This window comes from Trachypithecus francoisi, unplaced genomic scaffold (assembly GCF_009764315.1).
Source record: "Trachypithecus francoisi isolate TF-2019V2 unplaced genomic scaffold, Tfra_2.0 Lachesis_group16, whole genome shotgun sequence".
NCBI classification, from domain to species: Eukaryota; Metazoa; Chordata; class Mammalia; order Primates; family Cercopithecidae; genus Trachypithecus; species Trachypithecus francoisi.
This window is the reverse complement of record NW_022681461.1, coordinates 70,943,627-70,965,079: the sequence shown is the minus strand read 5'-3', so window position 1 is coordinate 70,965,079 and position 21,453 is coordinate 70,943,627. Positions and strand designations below refer to the sequence as shown.

General features: G+C 38.9%; 1 long non-coding RNA gene across 2 annotated transcripts; it reads left to right on the top strand.

The window, feature by feature from the left end:
* LOC117098773 lies at nucleotides 1-18,591 on the top strand. 2 transcript variants are annotated; one of them, XR_004443588.1, is made up of 5 exons: nucleotides 1-1,837; nucleotides 6,389-6,465; nucleotides 9,458-9,534; nucleotides 15,918-16,179; nucleotides 16,545-18,591. It is a non-coding gene; the product is annotated as an uncharacterized LOC117098773 (long non-coding RNA). The 2 variants fall into 2 exon arrangements; XR_004443587.1 differs by lacking the exon at nucleotides 16,545-18,591 and having other exon boundaries at nucleotides 15,918-16,416.
* Nucleotides 18,592-21,453: the final 2,862 nt, after the last annotated feature.

Sequence of the window (21,453 nt, the reverse complement as noted above, 5' to 3'; positions counted from 1 at the left end):
AAACACACAAAATTGGCAGAGATATGAAAGACATGGCAAAGGTAAGATACAGTGGATGTAGGTGCCATTGTTTGCAGATGAATATTTTTGATTTTCCCCTAATTAACACTTGATCTGTGGGTACCAGAGTTATATATTTGCTGCTGTAACTTCTCCTTGAAACCCATCTATTCATCCATTCATTTATCTGCCCACCCTTTCATTTATCTGCCCACCCTTTCATTTATTGTTTGATTTAATAAACAACCACTCAATATATCCTTTGTGTTTGTCCCTTTCCTAGGTGCTAGCAAGGCAAGAAATCAAGCCAACCTTGCTTTCCCAGAGCTCAAAGTCTTGTAGGAGAGAAAGACAAGTAAACAAATATCAGAAGAGAATAATAAGTAACTGACTTGGATTTGGGGTGGCGGAAGGGCTTCATAGAGGAGACAATTCTATGCTAAGACAGTGTGGTGGGTGGTTAAGATCATGGAAGTTACAGGCAGATAGATATAGGTTTAATTCTGATTTGCTAGTTGTGTGGCCTTGGTCAAGCTGTTTAACCTGAGTCCTCACTTCATATTTAAAAGGAGAATAAAACACAGAAACATAAACTTTAGGTGAATTGCAATAATACACATAAAAGCTTTGTACATTGCTGGGCACATGGTAGACCCTAAAATTGAAGCCATGATTTTCATTTCAAGATATTGCATCTTTAGTTTATTAGAGTCTTAGAGCACTCTGGGAAAGTTGGATGAGGTTAAGAGAATGTGTCTCTGTGGAAAAAAATGGGTTATGTACTATTCTTGATTTTTTAACCCTTCTGTTGAAACTTTTCAAAAACTTTTCTGAATCACAGTAGCTTAAGTAACAATGTCGAAACTTTTCTTTGGGGTGCATTCCCCTCTGTATTTCCTAAGGTTGGAATGAAATCAAACCAAGGGTGGGAGTTTGACTGTCTTTGTTGCAGATTACCTCTTGGTTAAAAAACCCTAAAGCATTAACTCCTGAGGTCAACTCTAAAGCATTAACTTCCAAAGCTCTTTGGAAGACCATCAGCAACACCTGCAGCACAAAGCTGTTGTCAAGCCTGTAAGTATGAGTAGCACCAAGGGTACCAAATTGTGAGGATATTCTAGATCTGGTTTTGTTCTCTTAGCACAGACACTCATATACAGGATGTAGAGAAAGCAAGTAAAACCCTAAGACTAAAATATAAATGGAGAGTAATCATTTTTTAACAAAGACCACCCTAAAGTTAGCTGTTTCTTCCATAGGAATACCATTAATTACTACGGGATAGAAGTGTAATTCATATCAACTCATTGGCTCTCCAGTTTATAGTTGTTTCTTCTCAGGTAATGGCCCCTGTAACACAGTGGCCAGATTTCCTCATTATCTCCTTGTGCCCATGGCGACAGTTGATTCTAAGGCAGTTGTTCTCAAACAGGAGTGGCATCAGAATCTCCTTGTTAAAACAGAGTTCTGGATCGCATCACCAGTGTGTCTGACCCAGCAGGTCTAGGGTGGAGCTTGAGAAGTTTCATTTCAATAAGTTCCCAGGTAATGCTGATGCTGCTTATCTAGGGAGTGCGAATTGAGAAACACTGACCTAGGAGAAGGTAACTGAGCTCTCTGTATTCTTCCAATGCACCCACCTCCTCCCATCCTCATCCCAACCCCACTTTTCACATGTTTTCCAGGTGTACTTTTCACTGGTCACAAATACAATAATTTTAATAAGTACTGGAGGGGAGCTTGTCTACAGCCTGGAGAAGAAAGGAGTCAAAGTGTGAGAGGGACAGCAAGGTGTTCTACAATATCAGAAGTCTGTGTGTCAAAACAAGAATAGGAGGTAGATCTTTTCAACCTGCCAATTTTGCCTCCCTCAAAGGAAGACATTTTTAACAATTTTAAAATGTCTGAAAATAGACAGGTTTTTTTTTTTTTAAAGATGATATATTGAACAAATTCATTTATCCTTGCTCCCTCTTAAATAACAACACAATGCTAGCAACTAAAGTTTTGGCATAATGGGAAGCATAAACCCTCAAGGACAAAAAGAAAGGTAGAAGGGATGATAAGAATATTGAAAATAAGAAAGCAGATAGGCAACTGTTCCAATTGGCTTCCATAGACCTGGGAATTCTGAGCTGTAAGTGGCAGAAGCTGGAGAGCAAGGGGATTTGCACGCCAGAACCCCAGAAAGGTTCTGGATTCTAGAACTTCTGAATGAAGTAAAATAGGGCCTAAAAAGAGGAGTGATTGAGAATCTGTATAAAAAACAAGAGAACGTCTAGGTCCACCCTACCCACTACATCAGGTGATGTCTTCTCCTTTGCCCTGGCATGTAGCTGGAGGTTTACCCTCAGAAGGCAGTGAATCAAAAGAGCTCTGGACTGGTGGACACCAGGCAGAGTTGGAAGAAGGGGTACTTTATAGAAAGTGGTTGGGTGATTAAATGAAAGTCAATATATGGAAACTTTACATTTTAGTCTTCTTCCCCTTCTTGAGCTCCCAGAATGTTGACCTTCAAGTGTGTGCCTTCCACATTAGTAGCATAATGCTGAGATTTTAGAAGGTACAATCTTCTAGCAATCTGTAACTATTTTCACAAAAAGATTGAGGGAGAATGGAAGGGGTTTGTGGTGCAAAAGAGGCCTGCAGAGTGTGTCCAAACCGAGTTTAAAGTCAGCAATATTTACTGAGCAGCTACTCTGTTCCAAATAAGCTGTGAGCTCAGATGATTCCCCAGTAAGAAAGATTCAGTGTGCCCATCCCTCATTGAACTAGATGGGAAGGTTGGAGGAAGGTACAGTACATACAGAGGCAGATGGTAGAGAAAAAACATGCTGAGTTTGCGGAACCGCAAACAGTTCAGTATTGTTGGCATGGAAAGTATAGATGTGTAGGGAGTATGGGAGGGAGGGAGGGAGGCCTGAAAGATGCTGCTTTGCTTATGTCACTCTCTTTCTTTGCATGTGTTCTGTCTCATTTTTAATTTTTTTTCATCAACAGCTTTTTTTTTTTTTTTTTTTGCCCAGGCTGGAGTGCAATGACGCTTTCACTGCAACATCCGCCTCCCAGATCCAAGTGATTCTCCCACCTCAGCCTTCCCAGTAGCTGGGATTACAGGTGCCCGCCACCAGGCCCAGCTAATTTTTCAGCTAATTTTTTTTTTATTTTTGGTTAAATACAAAGAGATGGGTTTCATTATTTTGGCCAGGCTGGTCTCGAACTCCTGACCTCAGGTGATCCGCTTGCCTTGACCTCTCAAAGTGCTGGGATTACAGGCATGAGCCACCATCCCCGGCCAAGGGAAATTTTTTTTTTTTTTTTTTTTTTTTTTTTTGGCGGAGTCTCGCTCTGTCGCCCGGACTGGAGTGCAGTGGCCGGATCTCTGCTCACTGCAAGCTCCGCCTCCCGGGTTTACGCCATTCTCCTGCCTCAGCCTCCCGAGTAGCTGGGACTACAGGCGCCCGCCACCTCGCCCGGCTCGTTTTTGTATTTTTAATAGAGATGGGGTTTCACCGTGTTAGCCAGGATGGTCTCGATCTCCTGACCTCGTGATCCGCCCATCTCGGCCTCCCAAAGTGCTGGGATTACAGGCTTCAGCCACCGCGCCCGGCCGGGAAATTTTTTTTAAAGATCCATGTATGTTGCTATGAAAGTAATCTAAGCCATTTCTTTGAACTCATGCCTGGTATTTTATGATGCAGCTTTACTGATTTTTACCTACTCATTCTTCCAGGCATGGTTATCAAAGTTATTTTCCATCTCTCCCCTGACTCCCCCACCACTCGCTCCAAAAAAAGAAATACAACAATTGACATCCCCCGGAATGTCCTCTGATAAACCTACGTGAGAATTGCTTGTGTTATATACCCTGGAGAAAGATTGCTGCTATGTGCATATGGAATAAGACTAAATATTGACAGCTTGTCCTCTAGGAGGGCTGCCTTCCTGGTAGTCCACCATGGAAATGGTGGCCATGATATTCCACATTGCAGCTAATCTAGTTTTTTCACACAGTTTTAGATTTTTGGCTAGTGCAAATGTCATTTTCTCTGGGTCCAAAATATCATTTGCACTTCTCTAATTGCTAATGATTTTGAACACCTCTTCATAAACTTGTTAGCTTTTGAGGCTTTCTCATCTGTAAATTGACTGTTTATATCCTGTTATACCATATTTCTATTAATATTGGGGCAGCTCTCTGTTTCTTTCTGATTTGCAAGAGTTTCTCATATATTTTAGATATTAAGCTCTTGTTGACTTTAGACCTTAAAGATGTATTTTTTCAGTCACTCATCTATTTGTTAACTTTGTCTTCAACTTTAATTATCTTCTTCATTAAGCAAAAATCCTTGTTACAATATAATCAAATTTGTCAATTTTTTTATGGTTTGTGCTTTTGGAATTTTAGCTTTTCCATCCCTAGGTTACAAAGACATTTTTCCATATTTTCTCCTACCAACTATAGTTTTAGCTTTCATATTTAGATTTTGAATTCTTTTAGAGTCCACCTTTTGCATGTGATGTTAGGTGGGGATTCACATGTATTTGTTTCCACATAGTAAGTATATCAGTCAGATCTATCCAGAAAAATGCATGCCATTTTTAGTGTTTAAAACAAAAGAAATTTAATGCAGGTACTTCGTTACATGAATGATGGTAGATCTGGTGAGTTAACCAGGGGATGCTGAGGCAACCCAGACCTTAGCAGCAGCAAGAAGCCGCTATCACTCTTAGGCTTAATAATAAAGAACAGGAGGTGGCAATGTTATTGGAACTCGGGACTACTTGGTGGAATTGGAATCCGTGCAGGAGTTTTTGGAGGGAATGGGAGTGAACAAGAGATGCCGCTGCTGCCGTAAATGTCATCAAATGCATGAAGAGTAGGAGAGAATAGCCTGGATTATTTCTTCCTCTTTCTTTGCAATCTGTTCCATTGCCTCTCCGTTGGCCTCACTGGATGAAGGGCAGGTGACAGGAGAGACTGGGAATGTAGCCCACAGCCTGTGATATAAAGCAGAGGAGGGCAAGAACCGTATTTGGGGTCAAACAGGCCCAGGGTCAGCACAGTGAGCTATTTCCCAACATCATCTGCTGGAAACTAGTCTTTCCCTTTGATTTATGGTGTCACCTTTGTTATAGATTAAGTCTTCAAATGTACACGAAGTCTATTTAGAGTCTAGTCTGTATTTAGATATAGACTCTAAATAGACTTCGTGTACATTTAAAGACTTAATCTATAGACTCTAAATTAGAGTCTATTTCTAAACTCTATTCTGTTTGATTTGTCTATCTGTTCTGACGCCAATTCTATTTTCTTTTAATTACTATGGCTTGATAGCATGGCATATCTAGTAGGGGAATCCCTTTTCTTTACTCCTCTTTTTTTAAGTTGACTTAAATATTCATGGACCTTTGTTCCTCTATATAAGGCTTTAGAATATTTCCATTTTTCAGTTCTTCTGTATCTATTATTATTTTAAAGTTTTCCTCATGGAAGTCTTAGGTATGTAGCAGCAGAAGAAAAAAGAAGTACAAATAGTATACTGTCTCAGAAGTGAAAAGGGTCACTTTCACTCACATTTCTAGTCAAAGTAAGTCACATAGTCACACTCAGTTTCAAGAAGATGAGGAAGTGCAATGTTTCTGGTAGGAGAATTGGAAATCGTTAGTGGAAAACATTAATGGTAACCAAAGTCTGCTATTCTGGTCAGCAAATATTTAGTTCACTGACCTTCTTACATGCAAAAGACAATCATGCCACCCCAAGACAGAGAGAAAACACAATAGTTCATACAATCTGTGGAATCAGCTAAAAGTCCAAGGTAGACTAGAGGATGCTAGGTGGCCTCTTTACTAGATCTGGATGTGCCTTCTCTCACTCTGGTAATTTGTAAACTAAAAGGAAGGGTTTTCTGTGCTCCCCTCCTCACACACCTAATATACAGAGATCACAAAACCAAAATAACTCTTCCCATTGGAAAGGAAAAAGAGGGGAGATACATAACTAGGTGCATTCTTAATGAAATGAAAACATATATCCAACAAAAACAATTGTACATAAATGTCCCTAGCAGCATTTTCTATAATGGCCAAACATTATGTTAATGTTAATGTTTAGCAAATGTTAAAAACATTATACTATGCTAAGTGAAAGAAGCCAGTCACAAAGGACCACATATTGTATGAATCCATTTATATGAAATGTAAGAATAAATGGGTGAATTGCATGGGATGTGAGTTACGTTTCCATAAAGCTCTTAAGAAAACAAGTAAACAAACAAAAACAAAACAAAACAAACAATTATTGGTCTACTGCAGTTTAAATGAGACATATTTGGCTGGAGCATGACTGCTTATATCAGAGCTGAAGACTGCCTTTCAATTGCAGGTCCTGCCTCAAGAGGTAGCCACCGAGTCTCAGAAAAAGAAAAATAACCTTGAGACTTGAGACAGCATAACCTGGTGGTGAGTCTGTGTGTCATATATGCTCATTTATGGCCCCATGGACGACTGGAGTCATCTTATCATTAAATCTCCTAGTGTCTGACTTCATTCACAAACCCCACCCTTAATTATTTCTTCTGCTGGGGATAATCTTCAGTTATGAGCACATGTTATTACTATTATTATATTTTATTTTATTAGATGAATAATAAATGTTTTACTGTTGAAAAATTGGGGCTGAATATGATGGCTCATGCCTGTAACCACAGCACTTTGGGAGGCCAAGGTGGGAGGACTGCTTGAAGCCAGGAGTTTGAGACCAGTCTGGGCAACATAGCAAGACCCTGTCTCTACAAAAATTAAAAAAAAGAAAGAAAGAAAGAAAGGAAGAGAAAAATTGGAAAATACTCAAAATGACAACAAAATTATTAAAAATCACTTACAACTCTGCATCTAGAAATAACTACAGTAAATCTTTCAGGATGTATTTCAGTCTCTGAAACTGAATGGCTAAGAAAATGTAAACAACCTTATGACAAACAACACTCCCCTTTTTACCCCAGTGTTCTGTATTAATCTCTCTTGTAGAAATTTCTACATTTTGCTATAGTTATTTTTCAGGGATTAGTAGAACAGGTGTCAATCGACATGTTTTAGTTCCATCTTTGATTTGCCAAATCTCTTTTTTTTTTTTTTTTTTGAGATGGAGTCTCCCTGTGTCACCAGGCTGGAGTGCAGTGGCACGATCTCGGCTCACTGCAACCTCCGTCTCCTGGGTTCAAGCGATTCTCCTGCCTCAGTCTCCCAAGCAACTGGGATTACAGGTGTGCACCACCATGCCCAGCTAAGTTTTGTGGTTTTAGTAGAGATGAGGTTTCACCATGTTGGCCAGGATAGTTTCAATCTCTTGACCTCATGATCCACCTGCCTCAGCTTCCCAAAGTGCTGGGATTACAGGCGTGAGCCACTGCGCCTGGGCCACTTTTTTTTGTTGTTGTTGTAAAAAAAGAGAGAAGAAATTGAAAATTATGTCAGTGGGTTTGGAGTTTCTCCTGTAAGTGATTGGGAGCCATTAAAGGATTACAAGTAGTTGAATAAATCAAAATAGTTTTTGAGAAGGTAGTTTCCCTGGAAGCAATGATGCATGAATATAAGTGAATGAAAATAACATTTACAGGTAAGCTATTGTACTAAACTTATTATTTATGATATTTTACTTGATCCTTTTGGTACTATAGCATAGGGGTAATCATCCTAAGGACTAGGCTCTGGTTTTTTTTATCTTGCCCAAATTCCTATCTAGGGAGTCTGTGGAGTCATGCCCTACAAACCATAAATTCTCATCAGATGGTTTTCATTTAATCCTATATATCGTGACTTACTTTCCAATATGACTCTGGCATAACATTATGTGACAAAGAAGGAAGTAAACATATTTTACTTTGTTTGCCATTTTTTGAAATGGTCCTGCAAAGCTGTCCTTTGTAGGGGAAAATGTGCATCTGTAAAGAATCTCTGTTAGCATACCTAGATATTTTTCTTCCAGGCCTTCCCAATCCTGAAGCAATTAAGTAAGAGTCTAGCACCTTTTAAAGGTCTGAATAAAAAACATTTGTCATCTATTGTCTCTAAGGGCAGCTACTATATGACTTCAAAAGAACCTTGGTCTCCACAATCTTTTATCTTAACCTGAACATTTCCTTTCTGTTGATCCCAGGTCTTTAGACAAGTTCATCCAATTGTCAATCAGAAAATGTTTAAATTTACCTGTAGCCTGGAAGCCCCCCATCCCCTGCCCTTTGATTTGTTCTGCCTTTCTGAACCAAACCAACGTATTTCTTAAATGCATTTGATTGATGTCTCATGCTTCCCTGAGGTTTTATACCATGCTTGGTATAAAACCAAGCTGCATCCCACCCACCTTAGGCACATATTCTCAGGACCTCCTGAGGGCTGTGTCATAGGCCATGGTCACTCATATTTGGCTCAGAATAAACCTCTTCAAGTTTTACAGAGTTTGACTATTTTCATCCACAATCCCCAGGCTAGAGATAAGAAATTTGAAACTCGACTGAGTTAAGCAATGTGTTCAAGGACACACAGCTAATAAGTGTTGGAGTAGGAAATTAAATCTAGCATGCTCAACTAACTGATTTCTTTCTAGACACAGAGGTTGGCTCAAGAGGTATTTCAGCAGTCTGGGTGGGCTCTGTTCCTATTGCATAATGAGAAGTTATAATAGAATGTTTAGAAAGCTGCATTGTTGAAACAGCAGATGGGTTGATGGCTGTTCCCAGGGGTTTTTCCCTATTACTCATACACAGTTGGGAAATCCTGAGGAAAGCTCAGCTTTTATTTCTTGAAATTTAAGGTCCTGACAATCTGTGGTGATTGCAGACAGAGATCTGCATCATGGACAATAAAGAGATTAAAGGAGGGACCTTGGGTAAGTCCCTTTGTCCCTGACCTCAGTTTTCTTAACCACAAACAATTAAATGATCTCTGAAGTTTTCTTTTAAGACTCAAGGATAATACTGAGTGTCTAATGTAATGTGAAGTTCTAGGTAGAGGCTTAATTATACCGTTACTCATTTACAGGGATTAAACAGAATGTCCACAAAGAACTGGTTGAAAATTGGCTGCAGAAATGGCACAGAAGATGTGTTCTTAATTACTCAACTTTTATGCATTCACTAGACTGTAAGATTCAGGTGGGAGTGGGCTGTATGCTTGTTCATCTTACATCTTAGGGGCCATCACTAGTGTCTTGTAGGTAGGGACCCAAAGAGTTTTGTTGAAAGAAAGAACAAATAACGCAGAACGGCTGCTTGTCCCACAGTATTTGTTCTTCACTTCTTCCTCAATAATGCGCCACCTAGAATCACCTGGATATAGTAGTGCAGAACAGACTTCATTTCCCAGACTTCCTTGCAGCTAGATGTGCTCATGCTATTAAATTCTGACCAATGGGATGTAAATAGAATTAATATTGACTTTTTTTTTTTCCCCCCAGGAAATAATCTTAGAGTGAGAGGACATAATTTTCTCCTTCCAATTTCCCCTTCTGGCTAAGATAAAATGGATAAATTGGTAAGATATTTGGAACTTGGATCATAAAATGGAGTTACATGTTGAGAATAGCAGTGCAATGAGAGGCATGGTGTCCAGGCTATCTGACAATAGTCAAGCCTCTATGCAGGCTTTTAACTGTGTATGTAAACATAAGCATGAGAGACAGATATGTTTCTCTTTTGTTTAAAACACCTTTATCTTTGGTTTACAAATTGTTGTAGCTGAACTTAATACATGGGAACATTTTCAAAAGAGGGCTGGGCACAGTGGCTCACTCCTGTAATTCCAGCATTGGGAGGCAGAGGGGGGATGATCGTTTAAGGCCAGGAGTTTGAGGCCAACTTGGGCAACATAGTGAAATCCTGTCTCTACAAAAGATTTAAAAATTAGCTGGCATGGTTGCATATGCCTGTAGACCCAGCTGCTTGGGAGGCTGAAGCAGGAGGATCACTTAAGACCAAAAGGTTGAGGCTGCAGTGAGCTATTATTGCACTGCTGCATGCCAGCCAGGGTGACAGAGTGACACAGTCTCAAAAACAAAAAAGACAAAAAGAAAAAGAGTACACAACTTTCATAATTTTTCTTTCAAGAACAGCTAATAAAAATATTATGGGGGCCGGGCACGGTGGCTCAAGCCTGTAATCCCAGCACTTTGGGAGACCGAGATGGGCGGATCACGAGGTCAGGAGATAGAGACCATCCTGGCTAACACGTTGAAACCCCGTCTCTACTAAAAAAATACAAAAAACTAGCCGGGCGAGGTGGTGGGCGCCTGTAGTCCCAGCTACTCGGGAGGCTGAGGCAGGAGAATGGCGTAAACCCGGGAGGCGGAGCTTGCAGTGAGCTGAAATCCGGTCACTGCACTCTAGCCTGGGCGACAGAGCCAGACTCCGTCTCAAAAAAAAAAAAAAAAAAAAAGTATTTTGAGCATGCCTACCGTAAACTTCACAATCACATATGGTAGATTTGATTTGGGTAATGATCAGGGAGTGCCTACCTAGTTGGCCATTAGTTAATTTTTGTATAAATACAGGGTTTGCTTGATCAATAACTTGAATATTTTATACTAAGTGTCTAAACTAATCCTTTTATTTTCACTGAAAACTTTTATATTTCCATTTTTTTACGTGAGGTTGTTAATATAAAACCAATTTATTTTTGTGAATGGAGTGAGGATGAAATCTAATTTTTTTTTGAAAAAAGGGATAGCTCATTATTCCAAACCATTTAATTTATAGCATGTATATGCATATTTTTGCTGCTGATTTAAAATATACATTTATCAAATGTTAACTACTTATATAAACATTAATATTTGAAGGACAATGGCTAGGAATTTTATGAATTTCATAAAAAATGTAAATTCACAGATCCAAGATACTCAATAAACCTCAAGCTGAAATAACACAAAGAAAGCGATACAAAAAACCCATATTAATTAAATTCCTGAAAACAAGTGATGAAGAGAAAAATCTTAAAAATAGAAAAACTATATATAAAGAAACAAATATACAAATTTAATTTCCCCTCAGAAACTATGTATTTCAGAAGAATAGAGAAACATCTTTAAAGTGCTAAAAGAAAGAAATGATAAACCTGAAATTGTATATCTGACCAAAACATTATTCAAAATTAAAGGCAAAATAAATTTTTTTTCTGGGGGGGGAACCCAGAAAATTTGTGGCTAGGAGACCTGCATAACAAGAAATGTTTTTTAAAAAATGTAAGTCCTTAAATGGAAGAAAAAAAAGTGATGAAAACTTGGATCTACACACAAAAATAAAAAGCTTCAGACATGGTAAATATAAAATAATTTTTATTTGTTAAATTTATATACTTCTTAAAAATAATTGTTTAAAGCAAAAAATCATGCTAATATATTGAGAATTTTAGCCTATGAAAGAATAAATTTTATAATAAAATAGCTCAAGGTTTATTAGGGAGTGAATACTGTTGCAAGGTTTTAAATTTATATGTGAAGTGATATAATGTTAATTAAAAGTAGACTGGATAAAATTAAGATGCATGTTATGAACCCCAGTAAACAAAGAAATAAACAAAAAATTGTAGTTTATAAGTCAATAGTGGATTTAAAATAGAAAGATAGAAAATACACAATTAACCCAAAAAGAGGTAGGAAAGAAGAAAAAGGGGAAGAAAGAGCATATGGGACAAATTCCAAACATATAACAAAAAGATAAGTTTAAACCCAATTATGTCAATAATTATATTGAATATAAATAGTCTAAACACTCCCATCTCTGCCTTTTAGCAGAGATTTCAGACTGGATAAAACGCAAGACCAACTATATGCTGCCTATAAGGAAACTATTTATAAATACACAGATAAGTTAAAATGAAAAGTATTGAAAAAGATACAATATGCACATACCAATCATAAGAAAGGTGGACTGGATATATTAATATCAGATAATGTAGAATTCAAAAGACAGAATAGTATCGGACTAAAGAGGGATATTTTATAATGATGTGAACATCAAGAAAACGTAACCATCCTAATTTGTACCCAATTAACAGAGCTTTAAAATACATGAAACAAAAATGAACACAACTCGAAGAAGAATTAGACAAATTCACAATACTTTTTGTAGTCTCCAACATTCCTTTTCAAGTAATTGACAAAAAAAGACAGAAAATCACCAAATATAGAATTGAACAGTATCAACCAAATTAATCTAATTGACATTAATAGTAGAACTCTCCACCCAACAACCGTGGAATTCACATTCTTTGAAGAGCTCATGAAACATTTTCTAAGGTAGACTGTACGTTGGACCATGAAGTAATTCTCAATAAATTTAAAAGAACTAAAATCAGGCAGTGTAAGAGCATATTATGTGTCAATGGTAGATTTAAATGAGAAATCAATAACAAAATGATAATACCCAAATAATTGGAAATTAAACAGCACACTTCTAAACAATCCATGGGTCCCAAAAGATGATACAAAGGAAACTAGAAAAGATTTTGAATTGTAACTTAGAATTTTATCTATAAATGTTAACATTAGAAAAGAAAAAAATTAAAAATTAATCTAAGCTTCTACCTTTAAGCACTGTGATTGCTGCTTCTCTTAAATTTTGATATGTTGTGTTTCATTATCATTTCATTCAAAATGCTTTCTAGTTTCAATTGAATAATCGAAACAATATTGCATGTTGTGGGGAGTGACAGAGATCAATGTCACCCTTAGAGACCTAAAGGACACAGGTTTGGTGGTCTCCATCGTATCTACATTAATTCATCAGGTGGTTCCCTACAAAATCCAGGTGGTTTCTGGAGAATGACACACAGTACTACAAACTCAGCATAGTAGGAAACTTTATTTCAGCTGTTATACCAGATGTTGCATGTTTAATAGAATAAATTAACAAGGTCCGATATATGGCATGTAGCCACTGGTGTGGCAAACGTGTTCTTTTCCATTCCTGTTAGAAGAAGAATGAAATGCAGTTTGTATTCACTTGGAACATAAAACAGTATATGTTTAGTCTTGCCCCAGGGCTGTGTTAACTCTTTTGACCTCTGTCATAATGTAAGTCTGAGGAAATCTGAACCATCTGGACATTAGAAAAAAATATTGCACTGGTGTATTTATGATGTCATGATAATTGGGCAATATAAGCAAGAACTGTTTTGCACTAGAGGGGCGATAAGACATGCACTCTAGGGAGTAGGACATAAATCCCATGAGGATTCACAGTCCCACTACATCAAAAAAATTCTTACAGGTCTAATTTCTTGAGTGTGCTCAGACATTCCCTCCAAAATATAGTTAGAATGATTGCATCTCATACTTACCACCACAAAGAAGAAAACATATCTGCCCTCTTTGGGCTTTGGAGGCAATATATTCCACACTGGGAATATTACTGCTGACGGATACAAAAGGTTTCTGGGTTTGAGGGGAGCTTGCAGCTAGAAAGTGCTCTATAGCAGGTCTAGATTTTGGTGCAAGTGACCCTGATGCTTGGACCATAAACTCCAGCAGGCTTTATAGTGTTGGAGACATGGCAGGAAAATACTCTGAGTGGAGTTATTCGGCAAACTTCATAGGAAAATCATAGTGCATCACAACTATGCCATTTGCAATGGAGAATTACACTCCTAGAAAGACAGTTCCTGTTTTTCTACTTGGAAGCCCATGTAGAGATAGTATACTTTACCGTAGGTCAAGTGACCTTGTGGCCAGCACTGTCATCATGAAATGAGGTCCTGATTTCTGTCAGACTCATCAAGTTATAAGATTGTGTGGACCTAGTAGCAATCAATTGTAAGGCAGAAATAGTCAGTCTGGGATAATAAGTACTAAGGCCTGAGCCTACCTACACATAAGCTACACAAACATGTGACTCAGATCCCCATACATCTACCTTCATTGCATTAGCATCTCTCCCTTAGTTTACACCTATGGATGCAGAAGGGCAGGTGGATGGTGATGAGGAAGTCTCTTATGATAAGCTCAGGAAAGAAGCAGAAATCTCGTCTTACTTTACTGATAGGTTGGCTTGGTACACAGAAGCAAGCTAAGATAAACAACAACTGCATTATACCCTCACCCAGGAATGGCCTTAGAAAACAGCAGTGAGGGAAAGGCCTCTCACTGGGAAGAGTTTTGAAAACCTGTCATCTACTTTTTAATGGAAAGAGAAGTGACTCCAGTTTCAAATACTTATAGACTCATGGGCAGTAGGAATGGCTTGGATAGTTGGCTAGGGGCCAGGAAGGAGAAACGTTGGAAGATAAACATGGAGTGGAATCATGAGGCTGAAACTATGGGGATGGCAGGAAATAAGATTTTTGTATTACCTGTAAAACCAAGTAGAAGAATTGACTCAGGAGGTTGGTGTCAATAGCCTGTCACTAGCCATTTCAATGCTGGCACAATGGGTTTATGATAGAAATAACCATGGTGGCAGGGAAGGAAGTTATACACAAGTCCAGCTGCATGAGCTTCTGCTTACCAAGATAAATCAAGCTACAGCCATTGCTCAATGTTCAACCTGCTAGCAAAAGAGAACAATACTGAGACATGGCACCATCCCTCGATGACACTAATTCTCCAACTGATGGCACATTGACTATGTTGGATTTCTTTTTTTTCTTTTCTTTTCTTTTCTTTTTCAGAGATGGAGTCTTGCCCTGTCGCCCAGGCTGGAGTGCAGTGGTGCAATCTTGGCTCACTGCAAGCTCCACTTCCTGGGTTCACGCCATTCTCCTGGCTCAGTTTCCTAAGTAGCTGGGACTGCAGGCACTCGCCACCATGCCTGGCTAATTTTTTGTATTTTTAGTAGAGTTAGGATTTCACTGTAGCCAGGGTGGTCTCGATCTCGTAGCCTTGTGATCCTCCTGCCTCAGCCTCCCAAAGTGCTGGGATTACAGGCATGAGCCACTGCGCCTGGCTGACTACATTGGATTTCTTTCACCTTGAAAGGACCAGTGATTCATTTAGACAGGAATGGCACATATTTCAGTTGCAGCCTTGTTTTTCTTGCCTGTAGGACCTCAGCTGGTATCACTATCTGGGTACTTACAGCCTGTTTGGTCCATTGCCACAGGATCCCATATAACATTGTATCAGACTAAGGGACCCACTTTATAGCAGAGAAGGCATAGTAAATTTACTTGTCATATCACATTTTACCCCATACAGAAACTGCCAACATAATAGAGTCACAGAATGGCTTGTTGAAGAAATAGCTTAGGCACTATCATCTTCCAAGATGCAGTGTGTGCCCTAAATCAATTACTTTTATGTGTCACGGTGTCTTCAATAGGTAGAATACATGGATTGGTAATTAAGGGAGTGGAATTGGGAATATCTTCACTTGGAGTATTTTGCTTCCCATTCTGGTGAATCTGAATCGTGACTGTTTAGAGGTCTTGGTTTCCAGAGGGGAATGCTTTCAAACGAACACAGGGAAAGACCCATTGAATCATATATTACAACAGTTTCCAGGGCATGTTGAGCTCCTTGTACCAAGGCACCATCAGGCAAGATGAGGAGTCACCATCATGATAAGGGTAACTAATCCTGATCATAAGGTAGAGGTATGGCTGCTGTTATTCAATGGAGGTAAGAAGGAATGTTTGTTATCCAGATAATCCACTTTGGCATCCTCTTGGTGTTCCTTTGCCTTATCTTGACAGTAAAGGGACAACTGTAGCAGTCACTATCTAAGCAGGGCCTGGTGACCATGGCCTCAGACTTTAGGAATGAGGATCTGGGTCATATCATCAGATTATCTACCAAGACTAGCCGCTATTCTAGCTGAGGACGAGGGAGACCTAGAATGCACAGAAAACTGGGCATGAATATCATGTAAAGCCCCACTACAAACTGTATTCTAGTAGGGTACGGTTTTCCCACAACCTTCTAGATCCTGAAGAAATGCTTCCCAAACTAATATGAAGATGTGGATCCAAGAGGCAAAAGCAGTGGACTCTGGTGGATGCTGTGATATGCTGCCCAGATCTCCTTTCAGAATGGAAGAACTTATTTACTCAGAAGCCAAGAATCCTGCTGAATGACAGAACTCATCAGTCAGCCATCTCCAGAGATTGCCCTCAGCAGGAAAGAACTGCCCTACCCCAGATCACACTGCCTTCCCAGGAGTAGATTGCATCCAATGACTGGTTAAGGTGGGAATCTAAAGTCATGGCCCCCTTGCTGCAATGCTGGAGAACTTTCAAGGTTCATTCCAGTTTTAGAGAGCTTGAGGCCTTTGCTGAGAGTCCATGAGAGCCCAACCTATCTTTCTGCTCAATCCTGAGTCCCTACTTTCCATTGGTGCTTATCCTAAGATCACTTCCTAGTAAACTTCTTTGTGTTAACCTCTTTCTTAGAGTCTTTTTTTTCTGGTGGGGAACCTAATCTTGAGCAGCAACTTTGTGAGCTCAGTCCCTGCATGAGTGAATGTGATTGAGTCCATTTAGGCTGCTTGCAATAGAGTAAACCCTCTCTGGAGGAGGATCACATCATTCAGACTCTATACTTTTCTTTGTAGCCAGTGACGCTCAACAACAACAACAAAAATTGCCAAATATCTCAAGAAACAAGACTATAAGGAAAAAAAATGATAGAAACAGACGCACTAATGACTCTGTTGATTTGTGATACAGGCTGTGAAATAATTGTGATTAATATCTTTAAGAAAATAAATTGCAAAACAAAGGTTTTCACTTGAGAATTAGAATGTGCATTAAAAAACAGAAAGTTTAGAACCAAAATATCCAACAGAAGATTGGACAGAGCAGAAGCGAGGATTAGTGACCTGGATAAGAGTTTAGTAGAAAATACCTGGGCTGAAGTATGGAGGGCAAAAAGGATGGAAAATACTAAAAGGGAACGTAAGAGATATGCAGACACAGTGAAAAGCTCTGATATACATGCATTTGGAATGTTCAAAGGGGGAATAAGAAAGAGTGGGTCAGAAGCAACAATTAAAGAGATCTTGGCTGAGAATTTTTAAAAATCAATTGGAGAGATGAATCCACAGATTCAAAAACTGTTATGAACTCCAGCAAAATAAAGATAAAGAAAACTATATGGTGGCATAGCATATTAAAATTGCTGAAAGTGAAAGAAGAAACCTTGGAAGCATCTAGAATAAATATAAAAGTTTCTTGCATGTATCCCATTATATGGGATCATTTTACATCAATCATTTATATGAAATACTTTAATTAGCAAATATCATAAGGACCAACATATGCTTTGACTTTTGTTCCTTGCTAAAGATGGAGGAAGTATTGTTACAAATAACTGTCTTGTCAATTTCAATTTTTTGACTGACTTCTCCAGTTTGATTAGGCCCCAGTTTCTATCTTATAATGTGGCTACCAAAGAATGGTACTTCGAATGGAAAAATGTCAATTCTGACACAGTCCTCATGTTACTTGTATTTCAAGTATTGGTAAAACTCCAATCCACTGTTTTTTACAGGAATATTTTAAGCTACTTGCTTTGTGAAGTTTGGTTTAGATAAAACTAAATATTAACCTCTATAAATCACCTTAATTAGATATAATAAATGCTTTCATGCTTTAATACACTGAAAGTGAATGAGGTGGTGGTGGCATTGGCTATATCCCCCTCTACTCTGTGGAGTTCCCACCTTCCTCGAGGCACCTCACATTTTCTAAGACCTCTTGCTATTCAAGGGGGTGTGAGCACCAGCAGCAGTGGCATTTCCTAGGACCTTGTTAGAATGTAGAATCCCAGGCCCGATCCCAGTACTACTGAATAATAATTTTGCATTTTAACAAGGACTCCAGGTGATTCATATCTACATTAAAGATTTGTTGTTCTAAGTAACACATGACTATCTGAAATAAGGACTCAGTGAGGATACCAATAAATTTAATACTTGTAAAGCTTAATTTCATATGTTACTAGATAAAATTAAATGTAAGTAGGAATTTTAGGTAGGCATATAGTTACCCAAATAAAACGATATTACTCAGTCTCCTTGCAGGTATATGTAGCCATAAAATTCAGTATAGCTAATGGAATGGAAAATGAAAGATACACACTACTTCCAGGTTGAGCACTTTATAGGAAGAGTCATGCCCTCCCCATTTTCATTCTCTGCTAACTAGAATGCGTGCTTGATGGTGGGAGCCAGAGCAGCCATCCTCGGCCACAAGATGGAAACTTTGTGTTAAAGATGACAGAACAACAAGGCAGAAGGAATCTGGTTCCCTGCTGATTACAGAAGCACCATACCAGCCCTAAAAAGAAAAATAAGATGCTACTTTGAATCATTGTTCATTTGGATTCATGTTTCATCAGCCAGACCTATAGCCTATTTAGTGAAATCATGAAACAGGTAATCCCATTATCATTTTAGGACATCTTGGGATTGTTTATAGGAGACCAGGCTGAGGCTAGAGCCTCTCCATTATGTGTGAAGCTCTGTCCAGAATTTCTTTTCTGTCTCTTCTGTTAAATTTCTGAGCATATGAAGTATATATGGATCAGAGCTCACCCCATGGGTTTTGGTTAGTACTTTGGTAGATATAACTCAATGTGGAGAAGGGGATGAAAAAAAAAGCCACATGGATATTTTTCCCTAAAAGTTTCAGTTTGAAAATGTTTGATCTTTTTTTTTCTTTTTTGAGAAAATTTGAATAAAATTCAATTTTTCTCAGCCAATAAATCCAGAATTGAGTATTTTGTGGTTGTATGACTCACTCCAATCATTTCACACCATTAGATGCCTCTTGGGAAAATCGGAGCTTTCTATTATCCCTCCAGTAGAAAGTAGAGAAATGACAAGACCATTCATGAGGAAATTCTAGGGAATATTTCTGTTTCTAAGTCCTCACCTGTCCCATGAGGCCCCTGGTGAAAAGAGTGTCATTATTTGGTTAAATCATATAGTCAGAGTCAATTTCTTTGCCTGTAATATGGGGTACTCATACTTAAGGCAAGAATGATCTTCCCAGTCACCTGGAGGAGTTGAATGAATTTCCCAAGATCATACAGATCATATCTGACAGAGACATAGCTTGAACCCAAGTGTTTTGAGACAAAGTCCAATGCACTGTCTCAGTTCCATTCAATGAGGCTGCTTACACCTGAAAGAAGCCAGAAGAAATGTGCTACGAAATCTCTTAATTTGAGTGTTCAGTGGAAGGTGATTGGGTGAAAGCAGACCTGACGGGATGACACGCTGCTGAGTTTAGGAGGGGCTTCTGAGCAGAGCCCCAAATGGTCCAGAGTTGTGGCTCAAGTCTGGCTGCTTGCTGCTCAGAGACCAAAGACATGAAGTGAGGTGTGGTGAAAGGAAAGCAGTTTTATTAATCAAATGCTAGCAGTTGAGGGATGGCCAGGCTCATGCCTTTAAAAGACCATTCCAACATTTTGGGCTGAGTGAAGGGGTTTAAGAAGGAAAAGGTGTGGGGAACATGCGGGAGTGGTGCACTAGGGTGCAGGTGCAGGTTTGCACATGTTGTTCCAATGGCTGTCTTCAGTAATTGCCCATCTGGAGGTCTGCTTTGAGTCACCCTGTCTTTAGCCTGGTAGTGGTAGGCCAGATGTTTGTAACTCCCCTTAAGCAGGATGATTCTACAGCTGGGTCTTTCTCCTGGTTTGTTTCACAATTGGCTTGTGGAGTTTCTAAGCAAGAGCAGAATTAGATAAGTGAGTACAGTTCAGGAACGTACCTGGTGGAAAAGGGAGTAACAAAGAGTTTTAAAGTATGTTACAAGGCTGAAAGCAAGATAGGAAAAAATTGGTTTTTGGGACTACTTGGGATACTTGGTTACAAAGTTACACTTAGAAAACTAAAGAATAGAATCTCCAAATAAAACCAATTAAGAATCAGAGAAGTACCTTAAAAAAATTAATGTCTGTTAGGCAGGTAAATCCTCGTCTGGGGCTTAATATGAAAGGGATCTTAATGGGTCTGAGCACATGTATTTCTGGGAATAGCCATAGCAGAACTTCTTGTGAGTTTGATGCAGTGGAAACACCTTAAATGTCTAATAGGAAATTAAAAAATAAAGTATGGCACAGGTACAAAATAAAATATTATATAGTCACTAAAAATGATGATGGGTCATTTGTTCTTAATAATTTTTGGTTCATAGACACATCCCTCCCCCCCTTTTAGAGACAGGATCTTGCTCTGTCACTCATGCTGGAAATATAGTAATGCAATCATAGCTCACTGAAACCTTGAATTCCTGGGCTCAAGTGATCTTCCCACCTCAGCCTCCCTAGTAGCTAGGACTACAGGTGCGCACCACCACGCCCAGCTAATTAAATATTTTTTTGTCATAGAGATGAGGTCTGGCTATACTTCCTAGGCCGGTTTCAAACTTCAGGCCTCAAGTGATCTTCCTGCCTTGTGCTTCCAAAGTTTTGGGATTACAGGCATGAGCCACTGCACTCAGCCACATGGACCCTTTTGAGGCTTCAAGAGCCATAGAGCTTGTCCCCAGAAAAAGCTATGCACATGCACATAAATGTCAACTTACAATTTCAGAAGGTCCTTCAATTTTCCTGAAGTCAGTCCATGGGACACTATGCTAAGAATTCCTATGTAAGATATATTTTTAATGACTTGGACAGGTGTTTGTGACAGCATAATTTTTGCACAAAAATAAGGTTTACAAAATGGCACGTATGGGATGATAGAATTTGATTAAAAATGTAAATAGCTTTCTATGCAGAAAATGAATCTGGAAGAATATCAAAATGTTAATAGTGTTATCTCTAAGGGTGAGGTTTTAGATGATATTTATTTTCTTCTTAAGCTCTGTTTGTATTTTATAGGTTCTATAATAAATGTGCATTAATTTGTGCAATAATTTTAAATAGTCAATTTAAAAATCTGAGAAACAGTTGAAAAAAGTTGGCAGTTGTGAAAGTAGGGTGCACAGGACAGCTCAGAGCTGTGAGGACTCAGGAGGAAGCCAGGTGCAGGGCAGGTGTACCCGAGGGACCTACATGATACACCTGTTGAGGTAGGTCTAGTGATCTAGCTGGTCTGAGCTACCATCTGCTGCTCCAGTAGGGGAATGCAATCTTGAACAATTACTTGAGCACAATCATGTATCTCTTTCAGGTATGGTCCTTGGGGCCCTGCAGAGCTCTCTCTGGAACATGACATTGAATCCCAGTTATCAGAGTGAGTTAGGAAATAGGAACATATTCAGGTAAAGAAGACAAGGATGGAGTCCATGCTACACAAAGACCAGTGGAAGGTACTAAGGGCTGGCCAGGGAAGAGATCACTAAAGATGGGCAAGGTCATTGTTTTTGTGTGTTTCAGGACTATCTTGGAGAAGAGGGGATACAGTTGTTGTGTAATAATCCAAACCAATATATCTTAGGCACTGCATTTTAGGTTGTGTTCTGAGAGCTGGATAAATAGGTGATGCAGTTCTTCTGCAACAAAGGATTTAA